This window comes from Grampus griseus (genome assembly GCF_964374135.1).
Source record: "Grampus griseus genome assembly, chromosome: 1".
In the NCBI taxonomy this organism is placed as follows: domain Eukaryota; kingdom Metazoa; phylum Chordata; class Mammalia; order Artiodactyla; family Delphinidae; genus Grampus; species Grampus griseus.
Genome location: NC_139017.1, coordinates 140495969 through 140517318, shown reverse-complemented (window position 1 = coordinate 140517318; position 21350 = coordinate 140495969). Strand labels below are relative to the sequence as shown.

General features: G+C 37.4%; 1 protein-coding gene across 4 annotated transcripts in view; it reads left to right on the top strand.

Annotated features, from left to right (window-relative positions):
* Positions 1-21350, top strand: part of OSBPL9 (oxysterol binding protein like 9) — a gene marked incomplete at its 5' end in the record, with an annotated part of 170263 nt that overhangs the window by 28822 nt on the left and 120091 nt on the right. The window lies entirely within an intron of this gene.

Sequence of the window (21350 nt, the reverse complement as noted above, 5' to 3'; positions counted from 1 at the left end):
AATTCCGACAGAAAGAAAAAAAATATTTTGACAGATTAATGGGAGTCTAAATTTAGTTTAGCTCCTTTACTTAATTGTTAGGGCAGGCAACTAAGGCTCAGAGGAAAAAAAAGAACTTCTCCAGGGTAACTCCAGAACCAGGACTAGCACTCAGTTCCTTTGGCCCATGATATAATGTTGTATCCATGACTTAATGCACCTACTGATTTTTTTAACCTCTATTTTATATCCAGGGACAGGGGCTGGAAATTAAATGAGTTGTAGTGTTGGCAATAGCGCGAACAGTAGAAAAAAACTGAAAAATCCCCACTTTCAGCTGCTTAGTTCTTCCTGTTAAACACTATTTAATAATGGTTTTTGTAGCAGTGATGTCCAATAGAAATATAATGTGAGCCACATATACATAATTTAAAATTTTTGTAGTAATCACATTTAAAAAGCAGGTGAAATTAATTTTAATAATATATTTTGTTTATGCCGGTATATCCAGAATATTATTTAAACAGGTAATCAATACAAAAATTATTAATGAGATATTTTACATTCTTTTTTTCATGCTAAGTCTTTGGAATCTACTATGTCTTTTGCACTTATGGCACATCTTTGTTCAGATTAGTTGTACTTCAGGTGGCCTGTAGGCACATGTAGCTAGGGGCTACCTTATTGGACAGTGCAGACCTATAGCTTCAGGCTGCTTTCAATTGCTTGTTCAATTTCCACCGTGGTCCAAATAGCTAAAGACAAGAAAGAATGCAGGCTTGGGGATATAGTTTCTAGTACTCCGTTGTATCTAAAGAAGGGCCTACCTCTATCATAACTTGGTAAATCAGCTTCTAGTGGCCTTTTCTTCTTTCAGGCTCCTGTTGCTTTCTTTCTGCTATCTTTTTTCTGCACCCTTACTTTTGAAGATGTAAATGTAAATATTTGGTAAACATACGATTGCCTTTATTAGCAGTAGTTAATTGGTAAAAATGGGAAATAACTGAGAAAAAAACCAAATTCTAATGGAAAAATTTTGGCACTGAGATAGAAGTAAGTATGGTGAATTTACAGGATGGAAATGAGACAGGCTTGTTTTGAACAGACGTTGTATATGTGATAGCATAAAGATTTTTGAAAATTCAGCTTATTATACTGTTTACTGTCTTTTTTCCTTTCCTTTGGTTTTGCTTTTGCCTTCTTGGTTTAATTGCTTTTCTAACCACTTGCCATTGACCTCAGTCACCCCTCAGTCTGGTATGAACTGCTTTCTTGGCTTGAGATAGACTCAGTGGTGAGACTTCGGCAGAGCTGCAGTGAGACAGCTCTTCAGTCGAATTCAATCTGGATTTGAGCCGCTGTCTCATTGTTACATTTAATGTGCTATTTTTTTCTTTTAAATATAGCTTAATTAATTATTAACCCTTGTGACTACCATCTAGGTTAAGAAATAGAATTTGGCCAGTTACCTCGGAAGGCTCTCTATTTGCCCCATTCAAATTACAGCCACCTCCCTGTCTCTTAAAGTAACCATTGTTCTTTTATAGGAATCACTTCTTGGATTTGCTTTCCTAAATTCTATATTTTATATTACCCATTTAAAAAAACTTGCTATCTTTTGTTTGCAGTATGTATTGAAGAATCCAGACCCTTTGACCTGTAGGAGCTTTCCATAATGTAGATTTTATTGATTGCATACTGGTGCAATTCAGCGTGTTCCTCTGTCTCTGCTTTTCTTGCAAATTGGCAGGTGGATCCAGAGACTGGATCAGACTTAGGTTTGATCCCTTTGGCAAGACTACAGGCAGTGTTGTGTTCTTTTATCAGTAGACACATGATGTCTGGTTTTTGCTCTTTATTGACATTAGCAACTTTTTTTCTTTTCCGGCTGCGTCACACAGCTTGCAGGATCTCAGTTCCCCAACCAGGGATTGAACCTGGGCCATGGCAGTGAAAGCACTGAGTCCTAACCACTAGGCCACCAGGGAACTCCCAGATATTACCAACTATTGATGCTCAGTAGCTAGATCCATTTGGGGGTTGAAAATTATGATATTTTATCATTTTTTTAAAATTTTTATCAGAAATAATTATATAAGGAAACATTTCTCTTCATCTATTATTTAATTACCCAGTGGTACAGTTCAAATAGACAGGATAAATAAATGCTCGATTATTTCCTTTTACTTACTCAATGTTCAAGATAATGAATTGACTTAAAACAATGCTCATATATATCTATATATCCAAAAGAATTGAAAGCATAGCCTTAAACAGATATTTGTATACACATGTGCTTTTCGTAGAAGCGTTACTCACAATAGCCTAGAGGTGGAAGCAGCCCAGTGTCCATATGATGGATAAATGGATAAACAAACTGTGGTATATACATACAGTGGAATACTGTTTAGTCTTAAAAAGGAGGAAGGAAATTCTGACACATGCTACGACATGGATGAACTTTAAGGACATTGTGCTGTGTGAAATAAGCCAGTCACAAAAAGACAAATATTGTTTGATTCTACATATATGAGGTACCTAGAGTTGTCAAATTCATGGAAACAGAAAGTAGAATGGTGGTTTTCAGGGGCTGAGGCAAGAAGGATTAGGGATTTCTTGTTTAATGGGTACAGAATTTCAGTTTGAGAAGATGAAAAAATTCTGGAGATGGATGGTTAGGGTGGCTGCACAACAATGTGAATGTATTTAGTGGTACTAAGCTGAACACTGAAAAATGTTAAAATGGTAAGTTTTATGTTATGTGTACTTTACCACAATTAAAAAACTCCCACCATTTATTATCTACAGTTCTGTAGATCGGACATCTCAGAAAGATTCTCTCCTTGTTGAAATCAAGATATTGGCCAGGCTGGGCTCTTATCTGGAGACTCTGAGGAAGACTCCAAGGCGAGAGTCTGCTTCTAGGCTCATTCAGGTTGTTGGCAGAATTCAGTTCCTTGTGGTTACAGGACTGAGGTCCTCATTTTCTTGCTGGCTGTCAGCTTGAGATCTGCTCTCAACTTCTAGAGGCTGCACATACTCCTTGTCATGTGGCCCCTCCATCTTCAAGTCAGCATGGTGCATAGAATCCTTCTAGTGCTTTAAACCTCTCTGACTTTTCATTTCTGCTACCAGCTGCAGAAAACACTCTGCTTTTAAAAGACCTCACAGGATTAGAATAGGTTACACCCACCAGATAATCTTTTTGCCATGTAATCACTTCAGTGATTACTCATCCTGTACATAATCACTGCAGTAACATTTCATCATATTCACAGTTTCCACTCACACTCAAAGGGGAGGAGAGAATACAGGGGCAAGGGTCATTTGGGGGGTGGGCATTTTAGAATTCTACCACACAGCATGACAAAGAAGAACTAGACATACCTGTGTTTGAATCTTATTTTTGCTCCTTGCTTTGTTGACTGGAAGAGGGAAGCTATCTGTAAGCCTCCTGAGCTTGACTTTTCTCTCCTTTAACATGGGGATTATAATACCCTTGCAGAATTTTGTGAGGATTAGGCACTTGACACATAGATGGAAGCTGTAAATTAGTAGTGTTCGTGTGTGTGTGTGTGTGTGTGTGTGTGTGTTTTAAGAGGTTCTGTGGTAGTTTCAAGAAGCAGAACTGCCATTTGGCTTCCTATTTAGGAAACATCTGGAGAGATTGTTTGCAATATAGGTTCCCGAGTCCCACTCTCTAGAGATATACTGTTTTAGAACTGGGTCTGAAACCCTTATTTTATTTTATTTTTTTTTTGCGGTACGCGGGCCTCTCACTGTTGTGGCCTCTCCCATTGCAGAGCACAGGCTCCGGACGCGTAGGCTCAGCGGCCATGGCTCACGGGCCCAGCCGCTCTGCGGCATGTGGGATCTTCCCAGACTGGGGCATGAACCCGTGTCCCCTGCATCGGCAGGCGGACTCTCAACCACTGCTCCACCAGGGAAGCCCTGAAACCCTTATTTTTAAACAGATTCTCCAGGTGATTGTGTTGTACAGCCAAGATTGGGACCACTAGTGTAGTAGAATCAGAGAGACCTGGAGCTGAATCTCACTCAGCTTACACTCCTTACTGACTCTGTGCCTTTGGGCAAATTTCTTAACCTCTATGAAAATAATATATAACTTGCAGGGTTGTGAGGTTTAGCAATTATGCATGTACAGAGTTTGGCACGTAGTGTATATCCAATATATGATAACTGCTGTGGATGATGATGATGATGATGACAGTGGTGGTGATAGATAATGCACCTGTCATCTAGATTCCAGATGAGCTTAACGAGCTGTCATTGACCTGTACCACAGATCTCTCCCCGCCTCTTCATACATCCCATCCTATGTGCCAATCACACTGCACTTCTTCATGTTTCCTCATTGCTTCTGACATATATTTTTCTTATGTCAGGAATGTTCTGTGCCCTTATCTGGTGAGCTCATCTTTAAGAGACTTTTCAAAAGGTGTTTCTTCATGAAGCGTTCCTGATCCACATCCTTCTAACAGATTTGCTTCTCTTCCATTTGTCAGTTATATCCATGATAGTACTTTTACATGGTATTACACGTTAAGTAGTCTGTTTTCCCCAGTGAGTTCAATAGTGAGTTCCCATCCACTGTCATACGTGCCTGGTACACTGTAAGTAGGTTCTCAAAAAATGCTTATTGTTGATTTCATGTGTTTATAAAAGTAAGGAATACATTTTGGGGAATTTGCCTCTACTATAGTTTACATACAAAAGAAGTATGGAAGTTATGTTAAACACAGCATGAGCCAGTGGTATGGATGTGTTTTATTAAAAAAAAAAAAAAAAAAGCAAAATACCCGTGTGGTTTTAGGCTACATGAAAGAAGATTAGGAAGAGGAACCAGCAGTTATTGAGGAAGCTCTCTGGATCAGTTACTGTGCTGGCTGATTTTCATTGACATTCCCATGACAGTCCTCTCAGGCTAACGGTGTTATTTCATTTGACGAATGAGGAGACTGAGACTCATGTTACATTTAGTAACTTACCAAAGTCACACAGTTAGTAAATGGTGAATCTGGGATTGAACTTGGGTCTGTCTCATTCCAAAACCATGTACAGTCCATAATGTTACCAGGCTCCTCTTCTTCTGTTTTTTTTGGTCGTACCATGCGGTATGAGAGATCTTAGTTCCCCGACCAGGGATCAAACCCATGCCCCCTGCAGTGGAAGGGCGGAGTCTTAACCACTGGACCACCAGGGAAGTCCCTGGGCTCCTGTTCTTCTTGACTAGAAGAGTCAGTGCAGATGCTCCAACTTGATGCAAGGACATGTAAAACCAGTGGAGGAAAACCACTTCCTTCCCCTCTACTTTCTTTGACTGTATTGGTGGCAAAGTGTGGCCACTAGATGGTGCCCTTGCCTTGATGGAAAAGTAAAATATTGGTTGAGTCCTGGGGTCTGATTTTTTCTGTCCTGAGACTCACCAAAAAGCAAAACATCGACATTTCCAGGTAAAATCTGAAAAATGGAGAAGTAGTAGCATTAAAGAGGCAGTGTGGGGTAGAGACAAGAACAAACCAAAAATGAAATGGAATTCAAATCTGGATTCTGCCACTTACTAGCTTTGTGACTTCAGGCAACTCATCTATTCGGTTCTGAGTCCTATTTCCTTTAGCTCTGGAATGGTCTCATGTCATTTACTCATATAATTATGAATATCAAATTAACTGATACATTAAAAAGTATGGGACTTGCCTGGTGGTCCAGTGGGGAACACTCCATGCTCCCAATGCAGGGGGCCTAGGTTCGATCCCTGGTTTGGGAACTAGATCCCACATGCATGCCGCAACTAAGAGCCCACGTGCCTCAACTAAAAGATCCCGTGTGCAGCAACTGACCTGGCATGGCCAAAAAAAAAAAAGTATCCAAACACAATGGTTGGGACTTAGGTTCTTTTTTTTTTCTTTTTTACAGTTATAAGGGACTTAGGTTCTTAATGAATGGTAGTTACTGTTGTAATTAATAATTCCTGGCGAGAGGAACCAACATGGTAGAGTAGAAGGACGTGCTCTCACTCCCTCTTGTGAGAACACCAGAATCACAAGTAGCTTCTGGACAGTCATCGACAGGAAGACACTGGAGCTCACCAAAAAAGATACCCCACATCCAAAGACAAAGGAGAAGCCACAATGAGACGGTAGGAGGGGCGCAATCACAGTAAAATCAAATCCCATAACTGCTGGGTGGGTGACTCACAGACTGGAGAACACTTATACCACAGAAGTCCACCCACTGGAGTGAAGGTTCTGAGCCCCACGTCAGGCTTCCCAACCTGGGGGTCCGGCAACGGGAGGAGGAATTCCTAGAGAATCAGACTTTGAAGCCTATCGGAATTTGATTGCAGGACTTTGACAGGACTGGGGGAAACAGAAACTCCACTCTTGGAGGGCACACACAAAGTAGTGTGTGCATTAGGACCCAGGGGAAGGAGCAGTGACCCCGTAGGAGACTGAACCAGACCTACCTGCTAGTGTTGGAGGGTCACCTGCAGAGGTGGGGTTTGCTGTGCCTCACCATGAGGACAAGGACACTGGCAGCGGAAGTTCTGGGAAGTACTCCTTGGTGTGAGCCCTCCCAGAGTCTGTCATTAGCCCCAACAAAGAGCCCAGGTAGGCTTCACTGTTAGGTCGCCTCAGGCCAAACAATCAGCAGGGAGGGAACCCAGCCCCACCCATCAACAGTCAAGGAGATTAAAGTTTTTACTGAGCTCTGCCCACCAGAGCAACAGTCAGCTCTACTCACCACCAGTCCCTCCCATCATGAAACTAACACAAGATCTCTTAGATAGCCTCATCCACCAGAGGGCAGACAGCAGAAGCAAGAAGAACTACAATCCTGCAGCCTGTGGAACAAAAACCACATTCACAGAAACATAGACAAGATGAAAAGGCAGAGGGCTATGTACCAGATGAAGGAACAAGATGAAACCCCAGAAAAACAACTAAATGAAGTGGAGATAGGCAACCTTCCAGAAAAAGAATTCAGAATAATGATAGTGAAGATGATCCAGGACCTCGGAAAAAGAATGGAGGCAAAGATCGAGAAGATGCAAGAAATGTTTAACAAAGACCTAGAAGAATTAAACAACAAACAGAGATGAACAATACAATAACTGAAATGAAAAATACACTAGAAGGAAACAATAGCAGAATATCAGAGGCAGAAGAACAGATAAGTGACCTGGAAGACAGAATGGTGGAATTCACTGCTACAGAACAGAATAAAGAAAAAAAAATGAAAAGAAATGAAGACAGCTTAAGAGACTTCTGGGACAACATTAAACACACCAACATTCACATTATAGGGGTCCCAGAAGGAGGAGAGAGAGAAAGGACCCGAGAAAATATTTGAAGAGATTATAGTCGAAAACTTCCCTAACATGGGAAAGGAAATAGCCACGCAAGTCCAGGAAGCGCAGCGAGTCCCATACAGGATAAAGCCAAGGAGAAACATGCCGAGACACATAGTAATCAAATTGGCAAAAATTAAAGACAAAGAAAAATTATTGGAAGCAGCAAGGGAAAAACAACAAATAACATGCAAGGGAACTCCCATAAGGTTAAGAGCTGATTTCTCAGAAGAAACTCTACAAGCCAGAAGGGAGTGGCATGATATACTTAAAGTGAGGAAAGGGAAGAATCTACAACCAAGAATACTCTAACCAGCAAGGATCTCACTCAGATTCGATGGAGAAATCAAAATCTTTACAGACAAGCAAAAGCTAAGAGAATTCAGCAGCACCAAACCAGCTCTACAACAAGTGCTAAAGGAACTTCTCTAAGTGGGAAACACAAGAGAAGAAAAGGACCTACAAAAACAAACCCAAAACAATTAAGAAAATGGTCATAGGAACATACATATCGATAATTACCTTAAACGTGAATGGATTAAATGCTCCAACCGAAAGACACAGGCTTGCTGAATGGATACAAAAACAAGACCCATATATATATTATCTACAAGAGACCCACTTCAGACCTAGGGACACATACAGACTGAAAGTGAGGGGATGGAAAAAGATATTCCATGAAAATGGAAATCAAAAAAAGCTGGAGTGGCAATACTCATATCAGATAAAATAGACTTTAAAATAAGATTACAAGAGACAAGGAAGGACACTATGTAATGATCAGCGAATCAATCCAAGAAGAAGATATAACAATTATAAATATTTATGCACCCGACACAGGAGCACCTCAATACATAAGGCAACTGCTAACAGCTCTAAAAGAGGAAATTGAGAGTAACACAATAATACTGGGGGACTTTAACACCTCACTTACACCAATGGACAGAGCATCCAAAATGAAAATAAATAAGGTAACAGAAGCTTTAAATGACACAATAAAAAAATAAAAAATAAAATTTAAAAAAAATGACACAATAGACCAGATAGATTTAATTGATATTTATAGGACATTCCATCCAAAAACAGCAGATTACACTTTCTTCTCAAGTGCTCATGGAATATTCTCCAGGATAGATCACATCCTGGGTCACAAATCAAGCCTCAGTAAATTTAAGAGAATTGAAATCATATCAAACATCTTTTCTGACCAAAACACCATGAGATTAGAAATGAATTACAGGGAAAAAAATGTAAAAACCACAAACACATGGAGGCTAAACAATACGTTACTAAATAACCAAGAGATCACTGAAGAAATCAAGGAGGAAATCAGAAAATACCTAGAGACAAATGACAATGAAAACACGATGATCCAAAATCTATGGGATGCAGCAAAAGCAGTTCTAAGAGGGAAGTTTATAGCTATACGAGCCTACCTCAAGAAACAAGAAAAATCTCAAATAAACAATCTAACCTTATGCCTAAAAGAACTAGAGAAAGAAGAATAAACAAAAACCAAAGTTATCAGAAGGGAAGAAATCATAAAGATAGGAGCAGAAATAAATGAACTAGAAACAAAGAAAAGAATAGCATGGATTAATAAAACTAAAAGCTGGTTCTTTGAAAAGGTAAACAAAATTGATAAACCATTAGCTAGACTCATCAAGAAAAAGAGGGAGAGGACTCAAATCAATAAAATTAGAAATGAAAAAGGAGAAGTTACAACAGACACTGCAGAAATACAAAGCATCCTAAGAGACTACTACAAGCAACTCTATGCCAATAAAATGGACAACCTGGAAGAAATGGACAAATTCTTAGAAAGGTATAACCTTCCAAGACTGAACCAGGAAGAAATAGAAAATATGAACAGACCAATTACAAGTAATGAAATTGAAGCTGAGATTAAAAATCTTACAACAGGGCTTCCCTGGTGGCACAGTGGTTGAGAGCCCACCTGCCGAGGCAGGGGACACAGATTTGTACCCCGGTCCGGAGAGATACCACATGCCACAGAGTGGCTGGGCCTGTGAGCCATGGCCACTGAGCCTGCGTGTCCGGAGCCTGTGCTCCACAACGGGAGAGGCCACAATGGTGAGAGGCCCGTGTACCGCAAAAAAAAAAAAAAAAAATCTTCCAACAAACAAAAGTCCAGGACCAGATGGCTTCACAGGTGAATTCTATCAAACATTTAGAGAAGAGCTAACACCCATCCTTCTCAAACTCTTCCAAAAAATTGCAGAGGAAGGAACACTCCCAAACTCATTCTGTGAGGCCACCATCACGCTGATACCAAAAGCAGACAAAGGTACTACAAAAAAAAAATTACAGATCAATATCACTGATGAATATAGATGCAAAACTCCTCAACAACATACTAGCAAACAGAATCCAACAACAAATTAAAAGGATCATACACCATGATCAGGTGGGATTTATCCCAGAGATGCAAGGATTGTTCAATATATGCAAATCAATCAATGTGCTACACTATATTAACAAACTGAAGAATAAAAACCATAAGATCATCTCAATAGATGCAGAAAAAGCTTTGACAAAATTCACCACCCATTTATGATAAAAACTCTCCAGAAAGTGGGCATAGAGGGAACCTACCTCAACATAATAAAGGCCATATACGACAAACCCACAGCAAACATCATTCTCAATGGTGAAAAACTGAAAGCATTTCCTCCAAGATCAGGAACGAGACAAGGATGTCCACTCTCACCACTATTATTCCTCATAGTTTTGGAAGTCCTAGCCACGGCAGTCAGAGAAGAAAAAGAAACGAAAGGAATACAAATTGGAGAAGAAGAAGTAAAACTGTCACTGTTTGCAGATTACATGATACTATACATAGAGAATCCTAAAATGCCAGCGGAAAACTACTAGAGCTAATCAATGAATTTGGTAAAGTGGCAGGATACAAAATTAATGCACAGAAATCTCTTGCATTCCTATACACTAATGAGGAAAAATCTGAAAGAGAAATTAAGGAAACACTCCCATTTACCACTGCAACAAAAAGAATAAAATACCTAGGAATAAACCTACCTAGGGAGACAAAAGACCTGTATGCAGAAACCTATAAGACACTGATGAAAGAAATTAAAGATGATACCAACAGATGGAGAGATATACCATGTTCTTGGATTGGAAGAATCAATATTGTGAAAATGACTATACTACCCAAAGCAATCTACAGATTCAATGCAATCCCTATCAAATTACCAATGGCATTTATTATGGAACTAGAACAAAAAGTCTTAAAATTTGTATGGAGACACAAAAGACCCGAATAACCAAAGCAGTCTTGAGGGGAAAAAAACGGAGCTGGAGGAATCAGACTCCCTGACTTCAGACTATACTACAAAGCTACAGTAATCAAGACAATATGGTACCAGTACAAAAACAGAAACATAGATCAATGGAACAAGATAGAAAGCCCCGAGATAAACCCACGCACCTATGGTCAACTAATCTATGACAAAGGAGGCAAGGATATACAATGGAGAAAAGACAGTCTCTTCAATAAGTGGTGCTGGGAAAGCTGGACAGCTACGTGTAAAAGAATGAAATTAGAACACTCCCTAACACCATACACAAAAATAAACTCAAAATGGATTTGAGACCTAAATGTAAGACCAGACACTATAAAACTCTTAGAGGAAAACATAGGGAGAACACTCTTTGACATAAAACACAGCAAGATCTTTTTTGATCCACCTCCTAGAGTAATGGAAATAAAAACAAAAATAAACAAATGGGACCTAATGAAACTTAAAAGCTTTTGCACAGCAAAGGAAACCATAAACAAGACGAAAAGACAACCCTCAGAATGGGAGAAAATATTTGCAAATGAATCATCGGACAAAAGATCAATCTCCAAAATATATAAACAGCTCATGCAGCTCAATATTAAAGAAACAAACAATCCAATCCAAAAATGGGCAGAAGACCTAAATAGACATTTCTCCAAAGGAGACATACAGATGGCCAAGAAGCACATGAAAAGCTGCTCAACATCACTAATTATTAGAGAAATGCAAATCAAAACTACAATGAGGTATCACCTCACACCAGTTAGAATGGGCATCATCAGAAAATCTACAAACAACAAATGCTGGAGAGGGTGTGGAGAAAAGGGCACCATCTCGCACTGTTGGTGGGACTGTAAATTGATACAGCCACTATGGAGAACAGTATGGAGGTTCCTTAAAAAACTAAAAATAGAATTACCATATGATCCAGCAATCCCACTACTGGGCATATACCCAGAGAAAACCATAATTCAAAAAGACACATGCACCCAATGTTCATTGCAGCACTATTTACAATAGCCGGGTCATGGAAGCAACCTAGATGCCCATCAACAGACGAATGGATAAAGAAGACATGGTACATATATACAATGGAATATTACTCAGCCATAAAAAGGAACGAAATTGAGTCATTTGTTGAGATGTGGATGGATCTAGAGACGGTTGTACAGAGTGAAGTAAGTCAGAAAGAGGAAAACAAATATCGTATATTAACGCATATTTGTGGAACCTAGAAAAATGGTACAGATGAACCGGTTTGCAGGGCAGAAGTTGAGACACAGATGTAGAGAATAAACATATGGACACCAAGCGGGGAAGCCGTGGGGAGGTGGAGATGGTGGTGTGTTGAATTGGGTGATTGGGATTGACATGTATACACTGATGTGTATAAAATTGATGACTAATAAGAACCTGCTGTATAAAAAAATAAATAAAATGAAATTCAAAAATATAAAAAAAAATAATAAGTCCCATTGGTAAGATGAATCTCAGATTTTGAAGAATCTTATGGGGCCTTAGGAATCGCCCTAGTAATCACTAAATATATTGTGAGTTTTTGAAAACTATTAATCCATGTGTGACTTAAAGTAACTCTTTTTTTATCCAATGCTTCATTCACTGAGTACTTCACTTCTTTCACTGAGTACTCCATATATCAAGTGTGCTGGTCATCAGAGTTGACTGATTCCCTGAGGGATATGTCCTCTGTATTCTCTTCTTTTAGTCCATCACAAGAGAGTTCAGCAGTGTACCATGATAGATTATTAATAGTTTTAGCACTGACTTCTTCCAGGGCTTTATTTCAATGATTCTACATTATTTTTTCATATGTTAACATCTCTGGCATTGGGATACATTTTATAATCATTGATGTCTTAGAATGGTTAACATTAGGTATTTCTAGGTTAATGTATAACCTTAAGAATGTCTTTCCCCCTCATCCTCTTAGATCTGCATCCTTCTGTCAATTGTTTTATCACTTCATTATGAAAAATTACTTTATTGATTTATGCCTTTTTTGTTAATTCACTAGCTTTTGTGGAAACATCTCTTCTCTGTGAATTTGACCCTGAAAATGTCCTTTCTTGGGCAAGATGTAAACATCTGTTTAATCTCTGTGATTGGTACATAGATGTCATTAGTACTATATTTTCTGAATGTTTATAATATTTTATGACTAAATTAAAAATTTTTTAAGTGATGGAAAAAGGTATTCCAGGAAAATATTAACCAAAAGAAAGCTAGGAAATAGTATTAACATCAGAAATAATAGACTTCAAGTCTTGCCTGGATTGATTTCAGAAAGTAAACCTAAATTTCATTCCAGTAATTGTATAGCCTTGCAAGTTTTGCAGCTTCTAAATAAAAATCCCTGGGAATCTAATAATGAAGTGTTGGTGGTTAATAAATAAATTAATAAATAATAGACTTTAAGAAAAAAATTTCAGTTGTATGGAAAAAGAGAATGCCTCAAACCCAGTGTCACATACGTAACATTCTCTGACAGCAATGGAATAAATTAGAAATCCTTTATAAAACAGTAGCCACATGCCACCTCACACACATACTTGTAAATAATTCATTGGTAAATGTAGAAATTATAATGGAAATTATGAAATATTTAAACCTGAATGATAATCAAGGTACACGTTAAAACTGCATCTAAAGCAGTCTATGATTTATAATCATAAATGAATATATTATCAAACAGAGATTAAAAATTAATGAGCTAAGCATTATATTCAAAAAATTAGAAAAAGTGCTTCCCTGGTGGCGCAGTGGTTGGGAGTCCGCTTGCCGATGCAGGGGACGCGGGTTCGTGCCCCAGTCTGGGAGGATCCCTCATGCCGCGGAGCGGCTGGGCCCGTGAGCCATGGCTGCTGAGCCTGCGCGTCCGGAGCCTGTGCTCCGCAACGGGAGAGACCACAACAGTGAGAGGCCTGTGTATCGCAAAAAAAAAAAAAAAAAAAAAAAAAAATTAGAAAAAGAAAAAAGTAATGGTAACGAAAGTAGAAAGAGAAAATAAAGGGAATTTTTAGGCCAGAGTCCCTTATTAATGTAGATGTCAAAATCTTAAGCAAAATACAGTAAACCATACCCAGTAATGTGTAAGCAAAAAGTATTATGACCAAACAGAGTTTATTCTAGCAATACTAGGATGCTAATTTTATAATTAAGATAATTTACCATAGTAATAGACTAAAAAGGAAAATTACATAACCATCTGAATAAATGCAGAAAAAGCAGTGAATAAAATGAAACATGCATTCAAGATCAAACAAGTTAGGAATAGAAGAGAACATTCTTAACCTGATAAGGAGTATTTTCTAAAATGCTCCAGTGTTCTTAATACTGAAATAGTAGAAGCATTGTCTTTAGAATCAGTAGCAAGACAGAGATGCCTGCTTTTGCTGTTTCTTTTTTTTTAAACTGAAGTATAGTTGATTCACAATAAGTATGTTAGTTTCAGGTACACACCATAGTGATTCAGTATTTTTTCAGATTATATTCCATTGTAGGTTATTTCAAGATAATGACTGTAATTCCCTATGCTAAACATTATATCCTTGTTGCTTATCTATTTTATACATAGTACTTTGTATCTGTTAATCCCATACTCCTAATTTGTCCTTCCTCCCTTCTCCCCTTTGATAACCACAAGTTTGTTTTCTATATCTGTCTGTTTTACATATACATTTATTTGTAATATTTTTTAGATTCTACATACAAGTAATATCATACAGTATTTATCTTTCTCTGTTTTCCTTATTTCACTATGCATAATCTCTGGGTCCGTCCACGTTGCTGCAGATGGCAGTAGTTCATTATTTTTTATGACTGAGTAATATTCCATTGCATATGTATGTGTGCGTGTATATATACATACATATGTATGTATATACATAAACATATACCACATCTTCTTAATCCAGTTGCCTGTTGACAGGCGCTTGAGTTGCTTCCATGTCTTGGCTATTGTAGATAGTGCTGCTGTGAACATTGGGGTGCATGTATCTTTTTGAATTAGTATTTGTTTTTTTCTGGATATATACCTGGGAGTGGAATTGCTGGATTGCATGGTAGTTCTATTTTTAGTTTTCTAAGGAACCTCCATACTGTTTTCCATAGTGGCTGCACCAATTTCCATTCCCACTAACAGTGTACAGTGGTTCCTTTTTCTCCACATCCTCTCCAACTTTTGTTATTTGTAGACTTTTTTGATGTGAGGAGTGAGGTGATATCTCATTGTGGTTTAGATTTGCATTTCTCTAATAATTAGCAATGTTAAGCATCTTTTCATGTGCCTGTTAGCCATCTGTATGTCTACTTTGGAAAAAAGTCTGTTCAAGTCGTCTTTGATTGAGCTGTTTTTTTGTTACTGAGTTATATGAGCTGTTTGTATATTTTGGATATTAACCCCTTGTTGGTCACATGATTTGCAAATACTTTCTCCCATTCCATAGGTTGTCTTTTTGTTTTGTTGGTGGTTTCCTTTGCTGTGCAAAAGCTTTTAAGTTTAATTAGGTCCCATTTGTTTTGTTTGTTTTGCTTTTATTTATTTATTTTTGCCTTGGGAGACTGGTCTGAGAAAATATTACTACGATTTATGTTAAAGAATGTTCAGCCTATGTTCTCTTCTAGGAGTTGTATGGTTTGTGATCTTGCAGTGAGGTCTTTAAACCATTTTGAGTTTTTTTTTTGTATATGCTGTTAGGGAATGTTATAATCTCATTGTTTTACATGTGACTGCTTGGTTGTCCAGTTTTCCCAGCACCACTTGTTGAAGAGATTGTCTTTTCTCCATTGTATATTCATGCATCCTTTGTCATAGATTAATTGACCATAGGTGTGTGGGTTTATCTCTGGTCTCTCTATTCTGTTCCATTGATCAATGAGTCTGTTTTTGTGCCAGTACCATGCTTTTTTGATTACTGTAGCTATATAATATGGTCTGAAGTGTGGAAGGTTTATATCTCCAGCTTTTTTCTTTTCTCTCAAGATTGCTTTGGCAATTCAGGCTCTTTTGTGGTTCATGTGAATTTTAGGGTTATTTGTTCTAGTTCTGTTAAAAATGCCATGAGGATTTTGATAGGGATTGCTGCTTCTCTAAATATTGTACTCTGGAGGTCCTAGGGAATGCTATAAGAGAAGATACAAAAGATATAAGGTTTGGAAAGAAGAATCAAAATTAGTACTTGCAGAAAATGTTTCTGTAACTGTGCTAGGGGCCCTGGCAAACATATAACACAAGAATAAGAAACAAAAGAATTTGAAGAAAAAGGATTGGAAGTGAAGAATAAACATTATTGATGTTTGCAAATGATATGATTGTCTACATTAAAAAAATCCACAAGAATCTAAATAAATACTATTTAAATGTCTCACCTTCAGCAAAGCTGTGTGGTGTGGCCAAATAAATAAAAATTTTAAAAAATTAAAAAAATTCTATTTAAATAGTAACAAGAATTCTAAGTCACCTAAGAATATATTTTATAAGATAAATACATTCCTTTGATGGATAAAAAATGTAAACATCATTGAAAGACTACAGGAAAATCTGAAAATAGATAAAGCTATCTCATCTTCTTGCTTATTAGACTCAATATCATGTGTATATTTATTTCTCCTAAATTAATCTATAAACACATGTAATCCCAGTCAAAAATCTCAGTTAGGCTTAAAAAAGAAGTTGACAAGATGATTCTAAAAGTCATTTAAAATGGTAAAGGGGCAAGAAAATTTTCAAGAATAAGGAGTCGGGGGACTTGCCATTCCATATGTTAAGACTTTTTAAATGAAACTATTGTAAATTAAAATAAGTATGATATTATTAGTATAAGGGGAAGGAAATAGATCAGTGGCATAGAAGAGAAAGCTCAGAAACAGAACCACACATCAATGAGAATTTAGTATATGACAGCATTGCAAACCAGACACTATCACTCAGTAAATGAAGCTGGATCAATTGGCTGCCCATATGGAAAAAAATAAAATTATTCCCTACCTCATGCTATGCACACAAAAAAATTCCAGAGGTATTAAAGGTATAAAATGAAAATTTATACTTATAAGAGTTTATAGAAGAATGTCCTTATAGTATCAGGATAGAGGAGGATGTCTTAAAACACAAACTATGATAGGAAAGATTGGCAGATTTAACAACATTCAAATTTTAAAACCTTTCAACAGCAACAAAAGACACCATAATCAAAGAGAAAGACAACCATTGGGCAGGAGAGAAAATATTTACAATGCATATAGTTGACAAAGGATTAATATCCAGAATATATAAAGAATTCCTACAAATCAAATAGACAAAAAGAAAATCCAAAGAACACATACAAATCAGTAGAAAAGAAAAAAGAATGCCCAAAAAGAAAATGTACAAAGGATACACTCAATTCATATAAGAGGAAATAAGAATGGCAATAAATATAACTAGATTCTAATTCTCAGTAATTATCAGAGACTCTAAATTAAAAGTTCAGTAAGAGAGTATTTTCATCAGTTTGCCAAGGATTTTTAAAGTCTGATTTTATCTAGTGTTGGCCAGTGATTGGGGATATAGGAACTCTCACACAGTGCTGATGGGAATATTAATTGGTACAACTGCTTAGGAGAGCAGTTTTGTAGTCTTCAGTAAGGTTGAAGGTACAACTGATTCTACATAAAAATGGGACTCTCTTCCATTTCAGAGGGTTTGCTTGACATTTTCTTGCAGAAGTGTTGCCAGGAGACATATCAGTGATGATTATTGCTGCATTATTGGAATAGGAAAAATAAAAAATAACCTAAATGTTCTACACAGTGGAATTGAGACATTGTGGTATACTTATATAATAAATACTATATAGCAGATAAAATGTACATACATATTCTCAACATAGATAGTATATGTGTGTATATGTATGTATATACATATGTATACACACATACATATTCTTGACATGAAAAGTACATATATATATATATTTATTTACTCAACATGAACAAACCTCAAAATAATATTGAGTGAAAAAAGGAAAGCAAATTATTCACCACTCTATTAGTCACCAGAAAATTCAATAAATACTTGTTGAAACAATGAATGATGCTGAAGTGGGGGCATGCAGCAGTGTCTTTGGTGAGCAGGCTGGACCTTAAGCTTTCCTGCTTCCCTCTATATTGTTGACTCTTCTCTCTCCCCTCTAAACTATGTGCTCTTGCAGGGCAGAGATATATCTTATTCCTATATATATCCCCTGGCTGTTATTGCTCCTGGCCCAGAATAGGTATTTAATAAGTATGTTGAAGTAATTAGTGAATATTGCTTATTATACCTATGCCCTGTTAAGAACGGCCTTTGAATCAGGAGTTGCAAGACCTGAATTCTCCTGTCTTTTAGTTGTAGGACCTTGGGCAATTTTTTTTACTTCTCTGAGTCTCAGTTTTCTAATTTCGAAAGAAAAGTAATACCTGTTCTGCCTAAATGTGTTATATGAAAGTAAGATCATATACCATAAGGTCATATAATGTAAGAATGTAAGAATGTTATATGAATGTAAGACTTCTAATATTTCAGCAGTGAGGGAAAGTATGTGGTTGTAGAGTTGCAGTGGGAGTAGCTGTGCTGTGTATTCTTAGCACTGTCAACGTTCCTTTTAGGAGCTGTGTGAGCAATCTGTGTCCCAGAGGAGTCATCATTCCTTTTTTATTATCTTTGGAGCCAGTTTACCAGTTTACTTTTTTCTTCTTACAAAGGGAGATTGGCCCTAAAATAGCCAGCGTTCTGTTTTTTCCCAAGGCATGAGAGCAAACCTATCTTTCTGTCTTTGGTACCAGAACTATGATTCATGTCTGAAGTATGTTTGTGTGTATATAAGAAAGGAAAAGAGGTAAAGTCAGGAAACTCAACTGATTTCATGACTCCATCTTCTATTACTTTCTGGAACCTGGATAGTGTGACCTGGAGCAGCAGGCACCTTGGTGAGCCCAAGTACTGGCAGAACCTGAAATGTTGATCATCTGAAACCTTCAGAAGAAAAATCATGGAAAGTCATTGAGTGATATATATGTTTATTATGTTGGCACAATGGGTCATAAAAGCAGGGACAAAGTAAAAACTTTGGTATATTGATGGGTTAGCATAACAAAGAACTTTGGTTAATGATAGAGTATTATTCCATATATGGATTAGCAAAGGGAGTTTGCTTTACCAAATGTAGAAGATAAATAGTATAAACCCAGATAAGGGGAGAGGAAGGATGTTTGGTGGAAGAGAGCTTGGGGCAATTGGTAAACCTCAAGCTGCCCAACTATAGAATTTCATGAGAGATGAGAGGTAGGCATGGAGCAAATCACTGAGGGCCTTTGGGCTAGGCCATGATAGAGTGACCATATCCCCTATAGCAGGACACTCCTGAGAATAAAGGGGGTTCTATTCATTATTACGCTAAGATAACAGGAATAATCTGGAACTGTTGCAGGTAAACCAGGTTATACAGTCACATTATTTGAAGGTAAAGAACAACCACTGATATGATTACATATCCTATGAGGAGTGGGAGGTTAAAATAAATTTTAGGCGGGAGACTTGGACAAGTCTGAATAATAATCTTGACTGGAAGGCACTGAGAGAGGTGGGCCATTTGCTAGCTGAGGTTGTATAATTGAGAAGGATTGTTGGTGTTGTTTTTGTTGTTGTTAGAGAGTGTAAAGTCTTGGCACGTGTAAATGAAGTTGGGAAAGAGCCAATAGAGAGGGAGAGGAGTTGAAAATTGGTACAGTAAGAGATCTGAGGAAAGGTAATAGGCACCTTTTCTATTATGACAAGTGGAAAGGAAGCAAGAGTGGGTATAGATGCAGGCGAGTCTTTAGGTGGGAGGGCATAGCAGGTTTAGAGTTCCTACCTGATGACTGCTTATGCTGTTGAGGGTTCAAGGAAGGTAGAGAAGATTTTAAATAGCTACAGCGGACAGTGAAAGAGAGACCAATAGCAAGACAAGGATGCCCCCCACTACCCCTGTATTCAACATTGCCAGCCACTCTAGGGTCAGTCTTACACCAGGCAGTCCTAGCCAATGAATAAAGCAAGAAAAATAAATATAAGGTATAAGGATTGGAGTAGAAGAAATAAAACTGTTATTATTCATAGCAGCTTTAATTAAGCATACAGGAAATCCAAAAGAATCTGTAGATACTATTAGAATTGATAAATGAATTTAGCAAGGGTACTGGTTACAAGGTCACTATACAAAAATAAATTGTATTTCAATATATCAGCAACTAGTAATTAAAAATGATTTTTAAAGAATAGAGAACATTTACCATAGCATCAAACATTAATTACTTAGAAATAAATATTAAGAATAGGGGGGACAAGACATTTACTCAGAAAACTATAAACACTGAAGTTAAAAAAGACCTAAATAAGTGGCAATCCCAGTTTGTTCCCAGTCAGTCCAGTCAGTATCCTAATAAGTGTGTGTGTGTGTGTTTGTGTATGTGTGTGTGTGTGTGTGTGTGTATGTAACTTGTTCCACTGCTGACTCTAAAATTTACAAAGGGCCAAGAATACCGACTTTGTTAAAAATTTATTTATTTTTCTTATTAGTCATCCATTTTATACACATCAGTGTATACATGTCAATCCCAATCTCCCAATTCATCACACCCCCACCCCCACCCCTTGCCTCTATCCCCCCTTGGTGTCCATACGTATTTATCTACTTCTGTGTCTCAATTTCTGCTCTGCAAAACGGTTCATCTGTACCATTTTCTAGGTTCCACATTAATGCGTTAATATACGATATTTGTTTTTCTCTTTCTGACTTACTTCACTCTGTATGACAGTCTCTAGATGCATCCACGTCTCTACAAATGACCCAATTTCTTTCCTTTTTATGGCTGAGTAATATTCCATTGTATATATGTACCATGTCTTCTTTATCCATTCATCTGTTGATGGGCATCTAGGTTGCTTCCATGACCTGGCTATTGTAAATAGTGCTGCAATGAACATTGGGTGCATGTGTCTTTTTGAATTATGGTTTTCTCTGGGTATATGCCCAGTAGTGGGGTTGTTGGATCATATGGTAATTCTATTTTTAGTTTTTTAAGGAACCTCCATACTGTTCTCCATAGTGGCTGTATCAATTTACATTCCCACCAACAGTGCAAGACGGTGCCCTTTTCTCCACACCCTCTCCAGCATTTGTTGTTTGTAGATTTTCTGATGATGCCCATTCTAACTAGTGTGAGGTGATACCTCATTGTAGTTTTGATTTGCATTTCTCTAATAATTAGTGATGTTGAGCAGCTTTTCATGTGCTTCTTGGCCATCTGTATGTCTCCTTTGGAGAAATGTCTATTTAGGTCTTCTGCCCATTTTTGGATTGGATTGTTTGTTTCTTTAATATTGAGCTGCATGAGCTGTTTATATATTTTGGAGATTGATCTTTTGTCCGATGATTCATTTGCAAATATTTTCTCCCATTCTGAGGGTTGTCTTTTCGTCTTGTTTATGGTTTCCTTTGCTGTGCAAAAGCTTTTAAGTTTCATTAGGTCCCATTTGTTTATTTTTGTTTTTATTTCCATTACTCTAGGAGGTGGATCAAAAAAGATCTTGCTGTGATTTATGTCAAAGAGTGTTCTTCCTATGTTTTCCTCTAAGAGTTTTATAGTGTCTGGTCTTA